A 9,090-nucleotide genomic window follows, 5' to 3' on the forward strand; every position below is an offset into this window, starting at 1 on the left:
TGAGATCAGAAATAAATGTCCTATCTCATGCTCTGTGTCCTCACTTCTGCTCGCACACTGTGAAGTGCTACATAATGAATGACCAGACATGTGAATGATTCAGTGATGAATTGGGAATATGAGAATTAGATTCAAGTGCGTTTCGTTCAAGATTCCTTCTCTTGATTCCCAAGCCACACAGACAGGGCCGGGTGCTTGTCTGCTTTGATAACGCTGAGACCAGTATGACATTTATTGTGAGATATGGGAATGCTCTCTTACATGGCCATGTCTTGATTGCCTGTGAACTGAATGAAAGGAACCTCTGAGTCTTCATCACATCTTTGCCCTGTGACCTCAGCATGGGGTAGATATAATACATAGGTGTGGAACCAACAAATTAATAAATGGACAAAAATAATTTGGAAGAGAGAACAGTGTGGCAATTCAGATTTTTTTAATATTGTGGTGTTGTTTGAAGCTGGAGAAAGTAGCAGGATAAAAACATAGGAATTAGATCCTAGGGGTTGTTCACAGTTAGCAGGGAAATGGAGAGGAGAGGCATAATTAAAAGTCACTGAAAAGAAACAGGAGATGCAGGATAAAATATAGAATCAGGACAATAAAGAATAAAGTGGCCACTACTGTCAAGGTCTTTCCAGAAGGATGCATTGGTTGCACCTTATAGATAACTGGATTTGGCATGGATGCTCAGAGTGCCACATTAAGTTGCAGTTCAATTTCAATCTGGGCTTGTATAGTGATACCTACCACCTCAGAGAACCCCAGGCAAGTAAGTGAGACTCTGACAACCTGTAACTTTAAGTCTGGAATTTCTAATCCTTGCTGTGTGGGCTAGAGCAAAATTGCTTAGCTAGAGTGTGCCTCAATTTTGTTTGCAGAGTGAAAACATCACATTTCCCTCATTGGGTTGTTATACACAGTCACTAATAAAACATTATGATAAAGCCTTTTGCAATTATGAAGTGCTATTGAAATGTAGAGTAACACACTGGACATCTTTGTTTTCCATCAGACACATCCCATGAGACATTTCCTTCCTTCCAGAACATGTACACTCAATGAAGTGTCCATCTGGAAAGCAAGACTCTGCCAAGAGTGGAAAGGCAAATCATTGTAAGGTAAACAGCTGACTGCTAGCATGCAAAGGTGGTTAGAGACTTGTAGCCCTGCTTGGATACGGGTTAAGAATAGGGATTAGGATGCGTCCCAATGCGCAATGAGCTTGTTGTTTTCCCCAGGGAGAACGAAGGCAGGGCTTCTGGCTACCTGGGCCCCCTTGCCTTCCCTCCAAAAACATTACACTTGGCTAATGGAGCTGTAACTTTGTTTTGATTTCCTGAGTGGTCTTGAGTTACCTAATAATCTGGCTTGCTTCCCTCGATGCCTGCCTCTTAGATCTCTACAGTAAAATCATACTTAAACCATTTTCATTAGGAGCCGAGTACTACATGATCATAAAGTAACTCGTGAAATGCCTTGATTAGCGGAGATCAAAGGCCGAGCTTCATTAGTTTTGCTTTCTTTCCCCCTCTTACTTCGCCTGTGCGTTAAACTGCATTAACCTGACTCAGCCCAGCTCTCCAAAATGTGTACAATCTGGAAAAGATAACTGTTCCTGAGAAGCCTGGTTTTCCTTTGGACACATGGCTGGCAGGTTGTCTGTGGCCCAGGGCACAGTCACCAGGCTGTCTAATCTGCGTAGAGAACAAGTCCCTACTCCAAAAGTAGCACGGCTGTGGTTCCTCCTGCAATGCCTCCTTCGGTTGAAAAAGACTTGGATTAACACTGTGGCCAAAGGTTATAAGTCTATGAGCCTGGCTTTCCTCACCAAATTGAGTCATTTCAAACATACTCAAGTGCCAAATCCCTTAGCAAAGCTGTTCACCATAACATGGCAGGCAGGGTGTTCTTCATTAAGGGAGATCTAAGTTTAAATTCTGGCTCTTTCACTTTTCTTAGCTTCAAGTTTCTCCTATATAAATTTGGGACATTAGTGCTGACTTCACAGGACTGTTGTAAAGACTAAAGGAGATAATGCTTAGAAAACACTTACCACAGAGCCTAGCTAGCGTGTGGAAAGAACCCGGTAAGTGGTGACTCTGTAAGTCGGCTAACTCAGCGCACCCTCACTGCTCTAGAGGCGAGAAGAGCACAGGCAAAAACTGCGACACACTATTTTCTGGAAATTGTTTCCAAGTGCTCAGCCACAGCAGCTTCCAACTTTCTTTTGGATAAATATCCAAAACTGAGGAATGGAAGATGTTTCCTTGGATTAGCTCTTTGGAGCCAGGCAAACCTCAAACCTTCCCACAAGCACAAGGAAGAGGATGTCTACTCTTGGTGTAAAAGCCAGAGACACAGTGGAAAAATCTGGCTTTTTTTTGCCCTGTGAGGTGGAGAGATGCAAGGCAGAGACAAGGTAAGCTTTTTTCTTTTTAAAAATTCTTTCAATTGACAGATAAAAATTGCATATATTTGTGGTATGCAATATGATATTTTGAAATGTATATAAGAGTAAGGTTTTGTTTTGTTTTTTTCTTCATAAGAATCCAAGGTGGAGTTTGGCCATTTTCACAATGTAAAAACCAGAATCACCTCCCATATGTGGGTTGAAATCTCATTTGACGATACCAATTTGTTTTGCCCCTCTCTGCAGTGCTCATACATTTCCTATATTATGTTAATAGTCTAATAAGATACAGGCAGATGCTTTTTTTATATTCCCCCAATCCACTCTCATATACAATTCATTTAATCCCCGTAGTGTTTAATGTCCTGTATTATGATGTGGATAGTTTCATTTTATTATTTGAAATAATGAGCTAAACTTTTTGTACTACCTTCACTTCCCATTCTCACCACTCTAAAGACGCGTGTATAGAAAAACTGTGAAGCATAGTCTTACCCTTATGCTTCCTTTTTTCTCCTTTTCAAAATGTAACCAGAGACTCTCACCCAATGGGAGAGTCCAACAGAGAGAAACAAAGTTACAGAAATTAACGCTTTTATTCCCAGGCTACAAAACCTCAGCTAGAAAAAGGTAGCTTAAGTTTGGCTTCAGTTTATAAAATGTAAGACCTCAGTGTTTTAAACATACAAAATACTAAAGGTTTCAATGGTTAAGAAAGATAGACTGCTTTCCGAGAACAATTTTTATATTACATTATATAAGTGTTTATTAGTGTCTCCACTAGACTTTGAGCTTTTCAGGACAGGATAAGATTTATTTAGTTTTGAATACTCAGCTTGGTATGGTGCCTAGCACATGAAAGGCAGTGAATGTGCTTTGATTAATAAATACATGACTGAACGTCATCAATCATTCCGCTCTCTGCAGGATTACTATGATGGTGAATTTTTTTTTTTTTTTAGACAGTATTTCACTCTCTTGCTCCAACATAGAGTTCAATGACATTGGCCTAGCTCACAGAAACCTCAAAGTCCTGGGTTCAAGTGATCCTCCTGCTTCAGCCTCTCAAGTACCTGGATAGATATATGCTACAATACTAGGCTAATTTTTCTACTTTTAGTAGAAACAGGGGTCTCAGTCTTGCTAAGGCTCATCTTGAACTCCTGAGTTCAAGTAATCCTCCCAGAATGCTAGGATTACAGATATGAGCCACTGTACCCAACTGTGATAGTGAATTTTATGTCAACTTGACTGGGCACTGAGTGCCCAGATATTTGGTTAAAAATAATTTTGGCATGTGTGTCAGAGGTTAGTCTAATTTTTGAACAAGACTAACATTTCAGTCAGTAGAATGAGTAAAACAGATTTCCCTCTCCCCTCCCCAAAGTGAATGGGCTTCATGCAATCCATTATAGAACTGAATAGAATTAAACCCTGAATAAGAAGGAATGATTTTTCTGGTCTGTCTTACAACTCTGACAGAGGCCATCTTCTGTCTTTAGACTCAAACTCAAACTTGGAAAAGAACTTTCATCATTGGCTCTCTTACTTTTTAGGACTTCCTCCAATTCTGACTACAACTATACCATTGGCTCTTCTGGGTCTGAACTTAGTAGCTTTCTTATTGTGTGAACCAATTCTTTCTTCATAATATATAATATAATATGTACATATAAATGGCATATTATAATACCTTATAGGATATATACATATATCTTACCATGTGTACACACACACATATTCTATTATTTCTGTTTCTCTGAAGTTCAGAGACTTTTAAAGATTTACAAAATATACACAGATCACAAATGTAAGGTTGTAAACACATTTGTCAGTTTCCTAATCTCAAATTCTTTTTTTCCCATTCTACACCATCACCATTCTGTTGTAGGATCACTCTTATTTATGCTTGTTACTTTTTCTTATTTACATTCTCAGCTCTTAAAAAGTAGGCTAAGTCTGGACTTTCCTTGTGTCCCCCAACATTGTCCAATTTAGTCAAAGTGATTGGTTCATGACTATTTATCGATTGATCTATATCTATCTATCTATCTATCTAGAGAGAGAGTGCTATTTTTAGTGTACAGAGTAGTTGTAAATGGCATTGCATTTATATTTCATATACCCTGCAAATAAAACTCATACAGTTAAGTTAGATCAGTAAGGTCACAGGATACAAGGTCAACATATAAAAATTAATTATATTTCTATATAATAAAAACTAACCTGTAAAACAGAAATTATGAAAAAAACCTCATAGATTTCAAAAAAAATCTCCCAAATCTCCCAAAATAAACTCATACTAACTTCTCATAATAAGTCTGAATAGTATCTTGTTTAAGGCAGTAAGGAGAAGACATCAGTTTGAAAAGAGCTTCTTTGAGCAATGTGATTTCTATAAAAACTGAAGCAAGAAAAAACATAAAATTTATGGTGATGCTTGTGTAGAAGAATGGTAAAGTCTTTGGTGCTTTACAAAACATTGGACACCCCAAAGAAATCAGCAGTTTACAAATAGATCACTTGGTTTCAGAAGAGATGATGATGTTCAAGATGAGCTCTTAGTGTCAGACCATTCACATCAATTTGTGAGGGAAAACAATTCACCTTGTTCATACCCTAATTTAAGACAGCAGATGATTATCAGCATAAACATCATAGCCAACATCAGGGACATCTCAACTGGTAAGCTTACACAATTCTTTAAAAACGTAAAGATGAATCAAGTTTCTATTCAACAGATGCCAAGACCATTATGCTCAGGTAACTGTAGACAACAGCTAAGATTTCAATGGAAATTTTAAATAAGTAGGATCAAGATCTCAAAGCATTTTTTCTTTTTTTTTTTTTTAGAATAACAAAAAATATTTTACTAAAACTTAAGAGTTATAGAAGTTTACAACCAAGCCATACAAAATAGTCAGAAGCGTTTATTTTTTCCCCCTGGAGGGGGAAAAATCTACAGTTGACAGAAAAGTCACAATGTTATTAGTGAGGACTGTAATATTTGTTTAATGTTCCTTTTTTGGTTCAAATAATTAAGCTTGTCCATCTACAAAGTCTAAATAAAGTTAGACTTGACTAGAGAGGATATTCTAAAGAACTGGTTAGCTGCAATTAGATCACCATAAAAAGGGGAAAAGGAACCCTTAAAATTAAAATAAAACTACCTCCTCCAGCCAAAAGAAAAAAAAAGATAAAGTAAAATAAAAACATCCACACTCCTGCAGATAACCCTGACAACTACCTTCATTCACAGTGCTTTATACTTCAACCATGATGGGGGAAATGAAAAAAGCAGAGGGGCCACTGCTTTTAAACATTTGCAACAACCCATATGATACCTCTAGCCTCTGCTCTACTTTACAACAGTGAATCAGGACAAGACAGAGATTTGCTAATGGACATTTAATCACCAAAGGACTGAAGATGTCTGGGCTTTTATTCTAATGTTTCTAAGACTGTGTCCATTAAATGCAAACAAAAAAGGAAGCTTTGGCAGAACCAGAGAAGTGATGCACACTTGATCAGATCGATTTAAATATTATTCATGGCATATGGCCTAGTCCATGCTCCAGCTGTTTCTAGCCTTGGGCTTCCTCGGTCTTCCACTGCTCCACTACATCATTCGCTAATGGATCATCTGGATTGGGAGCACTTCACAGAGCCTGGATCAATAGCAGAACTGTGCGGATCTGCAGTGCTGGGGACCATTTATCTTTCAAAATATCTAAACATATTCTTCTCAACTTGTCTACATTAGGATGATGAATTTTGGTCATGAAACATACTTTAGGAACTGCCATTGAATATTTTTTCTGGAAGGAACAGTTGGAGTTTAAAAGTCCCTCCCTCAAAGGGGGAATCCTGGGAGCCAGCAATGACCACATGAAAATAAGGGGCTTTGCTCTCATCTGGTTCTGCTTTAATATCGGGAACTCATTCTGCCAGCAAACACTAGGTTTCCTTGATGATCTTGTATCTTGGCCATTTTGTCAGATGCTGAGTTCAGCCTCCAGCCTTCTTGAAGCATTTTTTTTCAAAGAATTATGACAGAAGGTGAGACAGAGCTTTACCAGTATGATCCTGAAGATAAAGCACAAGCAAAACAATGGCTACCAAGAGGTGGAAGTGGTTCGGCCAAGGCAAAAGAATACCAGTGAAGAACAAAGAACATGGCAACCAATTTGGGGGTTGCTGAAGCCATTTTGCTTGTTGACTTTCTGAAAAGACAAAGAAAGCTAACATTTCTTTCTTATGAAAATATTTTGGGAAAACGAGCTAAGGCTTTAGTAAGAAACCTCTGGGGAAGGCATCACCAGAGAGCCTTTCTCCACCATGACAATACTTCTGCTCCTTCTCAGATCAAATGAAGGCAATTGTGTGCATGTTTCCAAGGAAATCATTATGCACCCGCTTTGCAGTCCCCATTTGCCTTATTCTGCCTTCTTTTTGTTTGTTTTTTATCATTGCTTACCAAAGTGTCTTGACTCAGCAAAGCTTATATTCAGAAATAAAGTTTCTACTTTTTTATTTTTATCTTTTAATTCCATTTTTCCCCAGGAATGTTTTGACATCACCAGTGCTGGAGTCTCATTATCTGGCTGTGTGACTTTAAATGGCTTGATTACTCTATGCCTTTGTTTTTCCTTTTATAAATTTTTTATTTATAACATTAATTTGTCTTTAATAGGATTGTTTTAACAGTGAGAGTTAATATAGCTTCAGTATCTTAAAAATTTCTGATATAATGGAAGAAACAAAAAGAAGAAAACTAAGGCTTAGTTTCTTAGTTTAGACATACCCAGAGAGCAAAAGAGTTAGATCTTGAAGCCAGTTCTGTTTTGATTACCAAACTTGTGTTCTTTTCATTATTTTATCATTATCAAACATGAGTAATGGAAAAATCCATTTTTTAAAAAGTTCTGCTTAATACCAATGTGCATTAATTGATTTTTATTAGAATGTTGCTAAAATATATGCAAATTTAAACCTATTTATAACTTTTTTGCATGTGAATCACTTAAGCGATGAAATTCAAACACATTTAGTAATTAAATCCAGCGAAAGACGCAACTCAGTAAGATTCAATTTTGTGACATTTATTTAATGTGATGGTATTGTTGTTTCCTTATAACTAAAAACCACTCACAAATGAACATCATACTCACCGTTAATGTTCAAGTCTTTTGTGGTCATCAAGGCCATACATCTGTGTGCCACGAGATCGGTCAGTTTTTCCAGCATTCTTCTCTGTTCCAACTACTGCAAAACCATAACATGATGTCATTTGGCCCTCCTTTAGCAGAAATTCAACATTTTCATTGTAATTCTGCATGCATTCTTTTTTCACTTTATCCCAGAATAAAGTAGCGCTACTCACAGGAGTGGGGAAACTTCAGCAGCCTTCTGATTTTCGAACTTGTTCTTTTTTAAAGCACGAAATGAGGCAAGAAAGGCTTCATCTTTCTCTGCTGCACCTATTTTAATAAAAGGATTCATTCTGTAAAATTTGGATTCAGTAAAAAGGTTACAGTTAAGGACCTCTTAGAAGGCCACTGGTTCCCGCACTGGGTTGGGGCAAAATTATGCTTTTGTGAATACTTTTAGATTGCCATTGCATGAAATATCCAAGTCAAAAATTCTCATAGACCCGTGGGAATATGCTTATTGATTCCCAGAGAAGCAATTATCCTAATTCAGAAAATTCTTAATTGCTCTATATTGGTTTAACTGCTGCAAGGAGCATTAGTTAAAAAATAATTTAAAATAATGTTTGAGTCATGCTAAAGTAGAACTGGCTAGAAAGAGATAAGAAGCAACATTGAATTACCTTCTCACATTTATATATGAGAGAAAGTGACAAAGATTTATTCTTTCTGAACATGTAGGGTTAATGGTACTGAAAGGAGATGGTTTTCATTTATGGCTTATCTGGTGGTTGGGAAGAAGGGAGTTATGATCATAGATGATTCTACAAATTTCACCCATTTGAAGGAGATAAAAACTAATGCTGATCTAGTATGTTACTAGTTGCAAAGGGCTGTCACCAACTTGGTTATCTTCCCTCTTCAACTACACCCAGATGAAAACATTTCTCAAAGTAATGATCATGAACCAGGGAGTTGCTCTTTAAACCACATGTTCCAAATTCTAACGTCTACTTCCTGTGCACCAAGCCCTCACCTGTGAAGTGCTGTGCTGCAGGACCTCCCTCATGTGCACAGAGAAGAGAAAATGTACTTTGTATGCTACTTTGTTCCTGAGTTTCTCCCTTAAAGTAAAAATACTTTTTATTCAGAAGCAAGATGCCTGAATTTTCACAAATGTTTGAACAAAGTATTAAAAGCATGAAGCTCTGGGTTCGCCCACCACATCATTTCTGACCTGCAATATCTAATCCATAAAATAAAGATGACAGAGCTCTCTTCTCAGGGGGTTATTTCAAAGATTAACTAAGCAAGTTTACATTCAGAGCTTGTATCTTGTGTGGCACTACCAATATAACGTTTATTCCTTATCAGACTCTCTTTTTTTACTCATTAAGTCAATTAATTCTCATATAACAACTCTATGAATTAGTTATTCTTTCATTCCCATTGCACAGATGGGAAAACTATGAGCCAGAGTTATCCACAGTCATACAGTGCATAAGTGATTGAGGTGGAATTTGAACA

The 9,090-nt window shown here is 37.3% G+C and overlaps 1 pseudogene; it reads right to left on the minus strand.

Annotated features, from left to right (window-relative positions):
* Positions 1-5,950: 5,950 nt before the first annotated feature.
* LOC111727895 lies at positions 5,951-8,632 on the minus strand (annotated as a pseudogene).
* Between the last annotated feature and the right edge of the window lie 458 nt (positions 8,633-9,090).

The sequence above is a fragment of the Otolemur garnettii genome, unplaced genomic scaffold, assembly GCF_000181295.1.
Source record: "Otolemur garnettii isolate 467f Iridium unplaced genomic scaffold, OtoGar3 scaffold00004, whole genome shotgun sequence".
Classification (NCBI taxonomy): Eukaryota; Metazoa; Chordata; class Mammalia; order Primates; family Galagidae; genus Otolemur; species Otolemur garnettii.